Below are 13785 nucleotides of genomic sequence, written 5' to 3' on the forward strand. Positions count from 1 at the left end.
GGATCACATCATTAGGAGAATGATGTGATGGACAAGACCCAATCCTAAGCATAGCATAAAAGATCGTGTAGTTTCGTTTGCTAGAGCTTTTCCAATGTCAAGTATCTTTTCCTTAGACCATGAGATCGTGCAACTCCCGGATACCGTAGGAGTGCTTTGGGTGTGCCAAACGTCACAACATAACTGGGTGACTATAAAGGTGCACTACGGGTATCTTCGAAAGTGTCTGTTGGGTTGGCACGGATCGAGACTGGGATTTGTCACTCCGTGTGACGGAGAGGTATCTCTGGGCCCACTCGGTAATGCATCATCATAATGAGCTCAATGTGACTAAGGCGTTAGTCACGGGATCATGCATTGCGGTACGAGTAAAGAGACTTGCCGGTAACGAGATTGAACAAGGTATTGGGATACCGACGATCGAATCTCGGGCAAGTAACATACCGATTGACAAAGGGAATTGTATACGGGATTGACTGAATCCTCGACATCGTGGTTCATCCGATGAGATAATCGTGGAACATGTGGGAGCCAACATGGGTATCCAGATCCCGCTGTTGGTTATTGACCGGAGAGGCGTCTCGGTCATGTCTGCATGTCTCCCGAACCCGTAGGGTCTACACACTTAAGGTTCGGTGACGCTAGGGTTGTAGAGATATATGTATGCGGAAACCCGAAAGTTATTAGGAGTCCCGGATGAGATCCCGGACGTCACGAGAGGTTCCGGAATGGTCCGGAGCTGAAGAATTATATATAGGAAGTCAAGTTTCGGCCACCGGGAAAGTTTCGGGGGTTACCGGTATTGTACTGGGACCACCGGAAGGGTCCCGGGGGTCCACCGGGTGGGGCCACCTATCCCGGAGGGCCCCGTGGGCTGAAAGTGGAAGGCAACCAGCCCTTAGTGGGCTGGGGCGCCCCCCTTGGGCCTCCCCCCTGCGCCTAGGGTTGGGAACCCTAGGGGGGGGAGCTTCCCCCTTGCGTTGGGGGGCAAGGCACCCCTTCCCCCCCACTTGGTCGCCGCCCCCCCTTGGATCTGATCTCCACTTGGGCCTCCCCCCCTGCGCCTAGGGTTGGGAACCCTAGGGGGGAGCTTCCCCCTTGCGTTGGGGGGCAAGGCACCCCTTCCCCCCCACTTGGCCGCCGCCCCCCCTTGGATCTGATCTCCAGGGCCGGCGCCCCCCCAGGGGGCCTATATAAAGGGGGGGGGGGAGGGAGGTCAGCAGACAACAGCCTTGGGCGCCTCCCTCCTCCCCTGCAACACCTCTCTCTCCCTCGCAGAAGCTCAGCGTAGCCCTGCGGAGACCCGCTACATCCACCACCACGCCGTCGTGCTGCTGGATCTCCATCAATCTCTCCTTCCCCCTTGCTGGATCAAGAAGGAGGAGACGTCGCTGTACCGTACGTGTGTTGAACGTGGAGGTGCCGTCCGTTCGGCACTCGGTCATCGGTGATTTGGATCACGGCGAGTACGACTCCGTCATCCACGTTCATTGGAACGCTTCCGCTCGCGATCTACAAGGGTATGTAGATGCACTCCCTTCCCCTCGTTGCTAGTATACTCCATAGATGCATCTTGGTGAACGTAGGAAAATTTTAAAATTATGCTACGATTCCCAACAGTGGCATCATGAGCCAGGCCTATGCGTAGTTACTATGCACGAGTAGAACACAAAGCAGTTGTGGGCGTTGAGTTTGCCAATTCTTCTTGCCGCTACTAGTCGTTTCTTGTTTCGGCGGCATTGTAGGATGAAGCGGCCCAGACCGACCTTACACGTACGCTTACGTGAGACAGGTTCCACCGACTGACATGCACTAGTTGCATAAGGTGGCTAGCGGGTGTCTGTCTCTCCTACTTTAGTCGGAACAGATTCGATGAAAAGGGTCCTTATGAAGGGTAAATAGAAATTGGCAAATCACGTTGTGGTCATACGTAGGTAAGAAAACCTTCTTGCTAGAAACCTACAAACCACGTAAAAACTTGCAACAACAATTAGAGGACGTCTAACTTGTTTTTGCAGCAAATGCTATGTGATGTGATATGGCCAGAAGATGTGATGAATGATATATGTGATGTATGAGATTGATCATATTCTTGTAATAGGAATCACGACTTGCATGTCGATGAGTATGACAACCGGCAGGAGCCATAGGAGTTGTCTTTATTATTTTGCATGACCTGCGAGTCATTGAATAACGCCATGTAATTTACTTTACTTTGTTGCTAAACACGTTAGCCATACAAGTAGAAGTAATCATTGGCGTGACGACTTCATGAAGACACAATGATGGAGATCATGATGATGGAGATCATGGTGTCATGCCGGTGACGAAGATGATCATGGTGCCCCGAAGATGGAGATCAAAGGAGCATAATGATATTGGCCATATCATGTCACTATTTGATTGCATGAGATGTTTATCATGTTTTTGCATCTTATTTGCTTAGAACGACGGTAGTAAGTAAGATGATCCCTTATAATAATTTCAAGAAAGTGTTCACCCTAACTGTCACCGTTGCGAAGGTTCGTTGTTTCGAAGCACCACGTGATGATCGGGTGTGATAGATTCTAACGTTCGAATACAACGGGTGTTGACGAGCCTAGCATGTACAGACATGGCCTCGGAACACACGCAATACACTTAGGTTGACTTGACGAGCCTAGCATGTACAGACATGGCCTCGGAACATGGAGGACCGAAAGGTCGAGCATGAGTCGTATAGAAGATACGATCAACATGGAGATGTTCACCGATCTTGACTAGTCCGTCTCACGTGATGATCGGACATGGCCTAGTTAAACTCGGATCATGTTTCACTTAGATGACGAGAGGGATGTCTATCTGAGTGGGATTTCATTAAATAATTTGATTAGATGAACTCAATTATCATGAACTTAGTCTAAAATCTTTACACTATGTATTGTAGATCAAATGGCCCACGTTGTCCTCAATTTCAATGCGTTCCTAGAGAAAACCAAGCTGAAAGATGATGGCAGCAACTATACGGACTGGGTCCGGAACCTGAGGATCATCCTCATAGCAGCCAAGAAAGATTATGTCTTAGAAGCACCGCTAGCTGAAGCACCAATCCCTGAGAACCAAGACGTTATGAACGCTTGGCAGCAGCGTGCTGATGATTACTCCCTCGTTCAGTGCGGCATGCTTTACAGCTTAGAACCGGGTCTCCAAAAGCGTTTTGAGAAACATGGAGCATATGAGATGTTCGAGGAGCTGAAACTGGTTTTTCAAGCTCATGCCCGGGTCGAGAGATATGATGTCTCCGACAAGTTCTTCAGCTGTAAAATGGAGGAGAACAGTTCTGTTAGTGAGCACATACTCGGAATGTCTGGGTTGCACAACCGCTTGTCTCAGCTGGGAGTTAATCTTCCGGATGACGCGGTCATTGACAAAATCCTCCAGTCGCTTCCACCAAGCTACAAGAGCTTTGTGATGAACTACAATATGCAGGGGATGGAAAAGACCATTCCCGAGGTATATTCAATGCTGAAATCAGCTGAGGTAGAGATCAGAAAAGAACATCAAGTGTTGATGGTGAATAAAACCACTAAGTTCAAGAAGGGCAAGGGTAAGAAGAACTTCAAGAAGGACGGCAAGGGAGTTGCCGCGCCCGGTAAGCCAGTTACCGGGAAGAAGTCAAAGAATGGACCCAAGCCCGAGACTGAGTGCTTTTATTGCAAGGGAAGTGGTCACTGGAAGCGGAACTGCCCCAAATATTTAGCGGACAAGAAGAAGGCCGGCAACACCCAAGGTATATGTGATATACAAGTAATTGATGTGTACCGTACCAGTACTCGTAGTAGCTCCTGGGTATTTGATACCGGTGCGGTTGCTCATATTTGTAACTCAAAGCAGGAACTACGGAATAAACGGAGACTGGCAAAGGACGAGGTGACGATGCGCGTCGGGAATGGTTCCAAGGTCGATGTGATCGCCGTTGGCACGCTACCTCTGCATCTACCCACGGGATTAGTTTTAAACCTCAAAAATTGTTATTTAGTGCCAGCTTTGAGCATGAACATTGTATCTGGTTCTCGTTTAATTTGAGATGGCTACTCATTTAAATCTGAGAATAATGGTTGTTCTGTTTATTTGAGAGATATGTTTTATGGTCATGCCCCGCTGGTCAATGGTTTATTTTTGATGAATCTCGAACGTGATGTTACACATGTTCATAGTGTGAATACCAAAAGATGTAAAGTTGATAACGATAGTCCCACATACTTGTGGCACTGCCGCCTTGGTCACATTGGTGTCAAGCGCATGAAGAAGCTCCATGCAGATGGACTTTTGGAGTCTCTTGATTACGAATCATTTGACACGTGCGAACCATGCCTCATGGGTAAGATGACCAAGACTCCGTTCTCCGGAACAATGGAGCGAGCAACCAACTTATTGGAAATCATACATACCGATGTGTGCGGTCCAATGAGTGTTGAGGATCGCGGAGGATATCGTTATGTTCTCACTCTCACTGATGATTTAAGTAGATATGGGTATGTCTACCTGATGAAACACAAGTCTGAAACCTTTGAAAAGTTCAAGGAATTTCAGAGTGAAGTTGAGAATCAACGTGACAGAAAAATATAAGTCTTACGATCAGATCGTGGTGGAGAATATTTAAGTCACGAATTTGGTACACACTTAAGGAAATGTGGAATAGTTTCACAACTCACGCCGCCTGGAACACCTCAGAGAAATGGTGTGTCCGAACGTCGTAATCGCACTCTATTGGATATGGTGCGATCTATGATGTCTCTTACCGATTTACCGCTCTCATTTTGGGGTTATGCTTTAGAGACTGCCGCATTCACTTTAAATAGGGCACCGTCTAAATCCGTTGAGTCGACACCGTATGAATTATGGTTTGGGAAGAAACCTAAGCTGTCGTTTCTAAAAGTTTGGGGATGCGATGCTTATGTCAAGAAACTTCAACCTGAAAAGCTCGAACTCAAATCGGAAAAATGCGTCTTCATAGGATACCCTAAGGAAACTATTGGGTATACCTTCTACCTCAGATCCGAAGGCAAGATCTTCGTTGCCAAGAACGGCTTTCTTGAGAAGGAGTTTCTCTTGAAAGAATTGAGTGGGAGGAAAGTGGAACTTGATGAGGTGATAGTCACCCCTTCCGAACCGGAAAGTAGCGCAGCGCGGGAAGATCTTCCCGTGGTGCCTACACCGACTGGGGAGGAAGTTAATGTGATGATCATGAAGCTTCGGATCAAGTTACTGAACTTCGTAGGTCCACAAGGACACGTTCCGCACCAGAGTGGTACGGCAACCCTGTCCTGGAAATCATGTTGTTAGACAACGGTGCACCTTCGATCTATGAAGAAGCGATGGCGGGCCCGGATTCCGACAAGTGGCTAGAAGCCATGAAATCCGAGATAGAATCCATGTATGAAAACAAAGTATGGACTTTGACTGACTCGCCCGATGATCGGCGAGTCATAGAAAACAAATGGATCTTTAAGAAGAAGACGGACGCGGATGGTAATGTGACCATCTACAAAGCTCGACTTGTCGCTACGGGTTATCGACAAGTTCAAGGGGTTGACTACGATGAGACTTTCTCACCCGTAGCGAAGCTGAAGTCCGTCCGAATCATGTTAGCAATTGCCGCATACTATGATTATGAGATATGGCAGATGGACGTCAAAACGACATTCCTTAACGGCTTCCTTAAGGAAGAGTTGTATATGATGCAGCCGGAAGGTTTTGTCGATCCTAAGAATGCTAACAAAGTATGCAAGCTCCAGCGCTCAATCTATGGGCTGGTGCAAGCATCTCGGAGTTGGAACATTCGCTTTGATGAGATGATCAAAGCGTTTGGGTTTACACAGACTTATGGAGAAGCCTGTGTTTACAAGAAAGTGAGTGGGAGCTCTGTAGCATTTCTCATATTATATGTGGATGACCTATTATTGATGGGAAATAATATAGAATTCTTGGAAAGTATAAAGGCCTATTTGAATAAGTGTTTTTCAATGAAGGACCTTGGAGAAGCTGCTTATATATTAGGCATCAAGATCTATAGAGATAGATCGAGACGCCTCATTGGTCTTTCACAGAGTAAATACCTTGATAAGATATTGAAGAAGTTCAATATGGATCAGTCCAAGAAGGGGTTCTTGCCTGTATTGCAAGGTGTGCAATTGAGCACGGCTCAATGCCCGACCACGGCAGAAGATATAGAAGAGATGAGTGTCATCCCCTATGCCTCGGCTATAGGGTCTATTATGTATGCCATGCTGTGTACCAGACCTGATGTAAACCTTGCCGTAAGTTTGGTAGGAAGGTACCAAAGTAATCCCGGCAAGGAACACTGGACAGCGGTCAAGAATATCCTGAAGTACCTGAAGAGGACTAAGGATATGTTTCTCGTTTATGGAGGTGACGAAGAGCTCGTCGTAAAGGGTTACGTCGACGCTAGCTTCGACACAGATCTGGATGACTCGAAGTCACAAACCGGCTACGTGTATATTTTGAATGGAGGAGCAGTAAGCTGGTGCAGTTGCAAGCAAAGCGTCGTGGCGGGATCTACATGTGAAGCGGAGTACATGGCAGCCTCGGAGGCAGCACAGGAAGCAGTCTGGATGAAGGAGTTCATTACCGACCTAGGGGTGATTCCCAATGTGTCGGGCCCGATGACTCTCTTCTGTGACAACACTGGAGCCATTGCCCTTGCGAAGGAGCCCAGGTTTCACAGGAAGACCAGGCATATCAAGCGTCGCTTCAACTCCATTCGTGAAAGTGTTCAAAATGGAGACATAGATATTTGTAAAGTACATACGGACCTGAATGTAGCAGATCCGTTGACTAAACCTCTCCCTAGGGCAAAACATGATCAACACCAGGACGCAATGGGTGTTCGATTCATCACAATGTAACTAGATTATTGACTCTAGTGCAAGTGGGAGACTATTGGAAATATGCCCTAGAGGCAATAATAAATTGTTATTATTATATTTCTTTGTTCATGATAATAGTCTATTATTCATGCTATAATTGTATTGTCCAGAAATCATAATACATGTGTGAATACATAGACCACAACCTGTCCCTAGTAAGCCTCTAGTTGACTAGCTCGTTGATCAACAGATAGTCATGGTTTCCTGGCTATGGACATTGGATGTCATTGATAACGGGATCACATCATTAGGAGAATGATGTGATGGACAAGACCCAATCCTAAGCATAGCATAAAAGATCGTGTAGTTTCGTTTGCTAGAGCTTTTCCAATGTCAAGTATCTTTTCCTTAGACCATGAGATCGTGCAACTCCCGGATACCGTAGGAGTGCTTTGGGTGTGCCAAACGTCACAACGTAACTGGGTGACTATAAAGGTGCACTACGGGTATCTCCGAAAGTGTCTGTTGGGTTGGCACGGATCGAGACTGGGATTTGTCACTCCGTGTGACGGAGAGGTATCTCTGGGCCCACTCGGTAATGCATCATCATAATGAGCTCAATGTGACTAAGGCGTTAGTCACGGGATCATGCATTGCGGTACGAGTAAAGAGACTTGCCGGTAACGAGATTGAACAAGGTATTGGGATACCGACGATCGAATCTCGGACAAGTAACATACCGATTGACAAAGGGAATTGTATACGGGATTGACTGAATCCTCGACATCGTGGTTCATCCGATGAGATAATCGTGGAACATGTGGGAGCCAACATGGGTATCCAGATCCCGCTGTTGGTTATTGACCGGAGAGGCGTCTCGGTCATGTCTGCATGTCTCCCGAACCCGTAGGGTCTACACACTTAAGGTTCGGTGACGCTAGGGTTGTAGAGATATATGTATGCGGAAACCCGAAAGTTGTTCGGAGTCCCGGATGAGATCCCGGACGTCATGAGAGGTTCCGGAATGGTCCGGAGGTGAAGAATTATATATAGGAAGTCAAGTTTCGGCCACCGGGAAAGTTTCGGGGGTTACCGGTATTGTACCGGGACCACCGGAAGGGTCCCGGGGGTCCACCGGGTGGGGCCACCTATCCCGGAGGGCCCCGTGGGCTGAAAGTGGAAGGGAACCAGCCCTTAGTGGGCTGGGGCGCCCCCTTGGGCCTCCCCCCTGCGCCTAGGGTTGGGAACCCTAGGGGGGGAGCTTCCCCCTTGCCTTGGGGGGCAAGGCACCGCTTCCCCCCCACTTGGCCGCCCCCCCCCCCCTTGGATCTGATCTCCAGGGCCGGTGCCCCCCCCCCCCAGGGGGCCTATATAAAGGGGGGGAGGGAGGGCAGCAGACAACAGCCTTGGGCGCCTCCCTCCTCCCCTGCAACACATCTCTCTCCCTCGCAGAAGCTCAGCGTAGCCCTGCGGAGACCCGCTACATCCACCACCACGTCGTCGTGCTGCTGGATCTCCATCAACCTCTCCTTCCCCCTTGCTGGATCAAGAAGGAGGAGACGTCGCTGTACCGTACGTGTGTTGAACGCGGAGGTGCCGTCCGTTCGGCACTCGGTCATCGGTGATTTGGATCACGGCGAGTACGACTCCGTCATCCACGTTCATTGGAACGCTTCCGCTCGCGATCTACAAGGGTATGTAGATGCACTCCCTTCCCCTCGTTGCTAGTATACTCCATAGATGCATCTTGGTGAACGTAGGAAAATTTTAAAATTATGCTACGATTCCCAACAGTAAAATCCTTGATTCCTCACCGCTGCAATTGATAGGGGATAAACGGAGAACCCTTAGAGAGGATGCGTCCAAGGGGAAAACCTTAATTATCGTAGTGGTAACCTGCAGGGGGACACTGCGGTAGTGGCGTACGTGACACACAGTCTACGTTAGAGTAGAACGTGTCATATACCCGACTCCATCCACTTATGCATTTGACCAGTGACTAGAGGATACTGAAGGAAATATGCCCTAGAGGCAATAATAAAGTTGTTATTTATATTTCCTTATATCATGATAAATGTTTATTATTCATGCTAGAATTGTATTAACCGGAAACTTGATACATGTGTGGATACATAGAAAAAATACAGTGTCCCTAGTAAGCCTCTACTAGACTAGCTCGCTAATCAGAGATGGTTAAGTTTCCTAACCATAGACATGTGTTGTCATTTGATGAACGGGATCACATCATTAGGAGAATGATGTGATGGGCAAGACCCATCCGTTAGCTTAGCATGTTGATCGTTCAGTTTTATTGCTATTGCTTTCTTCATGTCATATACATATTCCTTCGACTATGAGATTATGCAACTCCTGGATACCGGAGGAATACCTTGTGTGCTATCAAACGTCACAAACATAACTGGGTGATTATAAAGATGCTCTACAGGTATCTTCGAAGGTGTTTGTTGGGTTGGCATCGAGATTAGGATTTGTCACTCCGAGTATCGGAGAGGTATCTCTGGGCCCTCTCGGTAATGCACATCATAATAAGCCTTGCAAGCAATGTCACTAATGAGTTAGTTGCGGGATGATGCATTATGGAACGACTAAAGAGACTTGCCGGTAACGAGATTGAAGTAGGTACGAAGATACCGACGATCGAATCTCGGGCAAGTAACATGCCGATGACAAAGGGAATAACATATGTTGTCATTACTGTACGACCGATAAAGATCTTCGTAGAATATGTGAGAACCAATATGAGCATCCAGGTTCCGCTGTTGGTTATTAACCCGAGAGGTGTCTCGGTCATGTCTACATAGTTCTCGAACCCGTAGGGTCCGCACGCTTAAAGTTCGATGACGATTTTGTATTATATGAGTTATGTGATTTGGTGACCGAATGTTGTTAGGAGTCCCGGATGAGCTCACAGACATGACGAGAAGTCTTGAAATGGTCGAGAGGTAAAGATTCATATATAGGACGATAGTATTCGGACACCAGAAGTGTTCCGGGGGTATCGGGTCACCGGAAGGGGTTCCGGACAACCCCCGGCAAACTATATGGGCCTAATGGGCCAAGAGAGGGACATACCAGCCCCTAAGGGGCTGGTGCGTCCCCAATAGGCCGAATAGGAGGATAAGGAAAGGAAGGGAAGGGAGAAGGAAAGGGGAGGATTCGGCCTCCCCCTTTCCTTCCCCTCCCCCTCTCTTTCCTTCCCCCTCCGACACTTATGGAAGGGGGGGAGGTCGACATGCGGGAGGCACCCAAGTAGGATTACTCCTACTTGGGGGGGGGGGGGGGGGCGCCCCTTGCTGCTATCAACTCCCTGTGGGTGTGACACTTTATTTATCACGAAAGTGCTACAACAACGGTGTGCACTTGCAGGATATCAGTTCTCCATAAATTCTAGTGAACCTGAAGGGGAAACCCTTGAACGAGATTACAACATCAATATAATATTGACAATAAGGCTTAACCATTACCTCCAGATCATCTCTCCGTCAAAAAAGCTAAGCCTCCTCTCCTACCATCACTCTTTACCACAACACCAGGCTTAAAATCCAAGATCTAATTTAGCCTATTCATCGAATTCCGTTTCTTTCTAGTTTCAGACAGGAAAACTGTGTTGGGTTGTAGGACCTCATGAGGTCACGCAATTCGCCAACTGTCGAGTCCAACCCCAAGGCTTGACAGTTCCAGGTGAGGATATTCATTGACCGGCAACCCCGGTGATACGTCTCCATCGTATCTACTTTTTCAAACACTTTTGCTCTTATTTTGGACTCTAATTTGCATGATTTGAATGAAACTAATCTAGACTGACGTTGTTATCAGTAGAACTACCATGGTGTTTTTTCTTTTGCAAAAAGAAAAGTTCTCAGAATCGGACAAAACTTTGCGGAGATTTTTATTGAATAAATAAAAAATACTGGAACGAAGAACCACTGGAGGGGGGCCACCTGCTGCCCACAAGATAACAGGGCATCCTGATGTCTTACGGGGCCCATAGGCGGCTGCCTGACCTAATTCCAAGCCTATAAATTTCGTCTTCCCGAGAAAAAAATAAGAGAAGGAATTTCATGGTGTTTTACGAAATGGAGCCACCGCCAGCTTCTGTTCTTCATCGGAGGGCTGATCTGGAGTCCGTTCGGGTCTCCGAAGAGGGGGATTCGTCACCATTGTCATCATCAACCCTCCTTCATCAACAATTCTATTAGGCTCAACACCGGGAGTGAGTAATTTCTTCGTAGGCTTGCTGGACGATGATGGAGTTGGATGATATTTATCATGTAATCGAATCAATTTGTTAGGGCTTGTTCTATAGTATACACTATATTCTGAGATTGATATTGCGACGACTTTGCTATGCTTAATGCTTGTCAGTAGGGCCCGGGTGCCATGATTTCATATCTGAACGTTTTTTGTTTACATTAATATATTTGGGTTCTTGATCCTACCTGCTAGTTGTGTGCACTTGTTATTGTTTTGAACCGTAGATCCCAAACTGACAATAATTGGGATACTTTCCGGAGATGACTGTAATTCGAGGAGTTCATGTGTTTACTATGTATTAATGCTTTGTCCCGGTTCTCTATTAAAAGGGGGCATTAATGGCCCTTAGATTTATTTATGGACCCCGCTGCCATGGGAGGGTAGGACAAAAGATGTCATGCGAGTTCTTATTATAAGTACGTATGATTATATACGAAATATATGCCTACACTGAATTGATGAATTAGACCTATTGTGTATCGCTCTAGGTTGTGAATGTTATATGATGAATGTCATTCATACTCAATATTCATCGCTGATCCAATGCCTATGCTTTACTCATATTGTCTTTGCTATGTTGCTACTGTCACTGGTACTATTACTATTGTTACTATTACCGCTTCTATCAAACTACCGTGCTACTAAATACTTTGCTATAAAAAATAAGCTTTCGAAGTGTGATTGAATTGAGCAATCAAATGTTAAGGCTCATATATATTCTTTGGCTCCACTTGTGTCGAATCAACAAATTTGATTGAAATATTACCCTCGAAGATGTTGCAATCCCCTATGCTTGTGGATTATCATCCGGTACAGGGTCTGCCGATGTTGAAGTCTGCTCCCCGATCCGCTCAAAGACTGATGGCATTTTTTGCCTCTTCTCGCAATGAAATTGACCATCTGAATTCCTCCTGCCCGCCCCACCCTTTGGCACCCAAACTTGTTTAGATCTTATTTTTCGATCTGTACGTGGTGGGTTAGGGCTGGAGTTCTGTTGTCGGTACTCACTCATCTGTATCCTTGGTCGTCGGATATAGGTGCCCGACCGCCTGCCTCTTTCCTTGTTGTGCTTCTCTCTGAAATCTGCATGTGTGGCCGAAGAAGCAGCCAATTTATCATTCCTTCTTTCTAGCTCTTGCCTCAACTCGCATTCATGCTTCTCCTCTAGATCCCTTTCATTTTCTTTCTTTTGCTCCACGCCAGTGCGTTTTTTGCTTGGGCTCAGAACTTCCTCATTGTCTCTCGCCTTCTCCCTGCCAGTGCGGGAGTCAGTAGTCGCCGTTGATTCTTTGTACAGAGTTCTCTTAGTTGGTAAATATTTAACTGAGCCGTGTTTCCCGCTGCTATGATCACCCACTCGACATGGAACTTTTAGGCTATATCCGCAGTAACTTGCTGGCCCTTTCATCTGCCGATCGCCAAAGAAATCGCCTCTCCGGACGCTCGAGGGTTTTTTCGTTGTGGACCCGCACGTTTCCAAGTATTGAAATTTGAAAGCCTATAATATCATTCACAATTTGCTTGGTTATATACTCATGCTTTCTTGAGCGCAAAACGCGAATATGTTTGTTGCTTTATTTATTCAGGTTGTGAGCCGTGTTTGTCACCATGTGCCTGCTGATTTGAAAATATAGCAGATGCATGTGTCCACTTGTGCTGGAATCTCATGGCGGCATCTTTAGCGCAAAATTCCAATACGTTTGTGAGTATATGTACTAGACCGTAAGGCGAGTGCTCGGTCTTGGGTCCGTTTTTTTGGGGGGTATTGGTTGGCTTACTCGTAATGATTGAGTATAGTCTAATCTGGTGGTTAGCGTCGTATTCTGTGGCAGCGGTTAGCACTGGTGGAGAGTATGCCGACAAAGCAATGCCAATCAGCTGGGCAAGGCAAGCAAGCGATTACACACCAACTCTGCCTTGTCTGCTCTGAAGCTCGATTGCCAGTGTTGAAATATATTGTCCGCTTCCCTCCATCAGTTTGAACTGGCTGGTGCATGAATTCAATATGGTATCCAAGCGAAGAGGTCTTGAGTTTAAGACCCTGCCAACGCAGTATTAAAACCTTCATCAGTTCGGACTTTTGGATAAGTTAACTGGTGCATGAATTCAATAGCCAGAGAATCACGAACTCAGCACTTCCTTTTAGGATCTATACAAGTTTACAACTTGTTAAAGGAATTATAGCATAGTCGCCATCTCATGCAAATGATTTTCCGGTTAGTGGGTGGTTAAATTAAATCCCACAGATAACAACTGCGGAAGAAACAATTTTGCGACGGCCTCTCCCTAGCTATAGTGGCCGGCATAGCCGGCAATCGCAACAATTTTTTACGTAAGAGAGATGATTTAAGAGAGTTTTTATTTTCATTTTTGTGCTGCTTAGACTGATTTGTGGAGGATTTCGTGGTGGTAGCCATAGGGTAGCGACGAGGCTCCGGGCCAGCTATAGCGTACCTATTTCATTGCTACGAATGGCGGATTTTTTATTTCACATTTGTGATGGATTTCAATGGGCCGATATACTCATCTATATAAAGTCACAGGTGACTTTTCTTTTCTACCCCCTCCCTCTCATAATGTAAAATGTATTGTTTAATACTAGTCATACTAGTCTAGTGTCAAAAAACGTCTTACATTATGA

At 46.6% G+C, this 13785-nt stretch overlaps 1 pseudogene; it reads left to right on the forward strand.

Moving 5' to 3' along the window:
• LOC109766046 (vacuolar protein sorting-associated protein 60.1-like) overlaps positions 1 to 13785 on the forward strand; it is a 111758-nt pseudogene that overhangs the window by 49256 nt on the left and 48717 nt on the right.

Source organism: Aegilops tauschii, chromosome 1, assembly GCF_002575655.3.
Source record: "Aegilops tauschii subsp. strangulata cultivar AL8/78 chromosome 1, Aet v6.0, whole genome shotgun sequence".
Lineage (NCBI taxonomy): Eukaryota > Viridiplantae > Streptophyta > Magnoliopsida > Poales > Poaceae > Aegilops > Aegilops tauschii.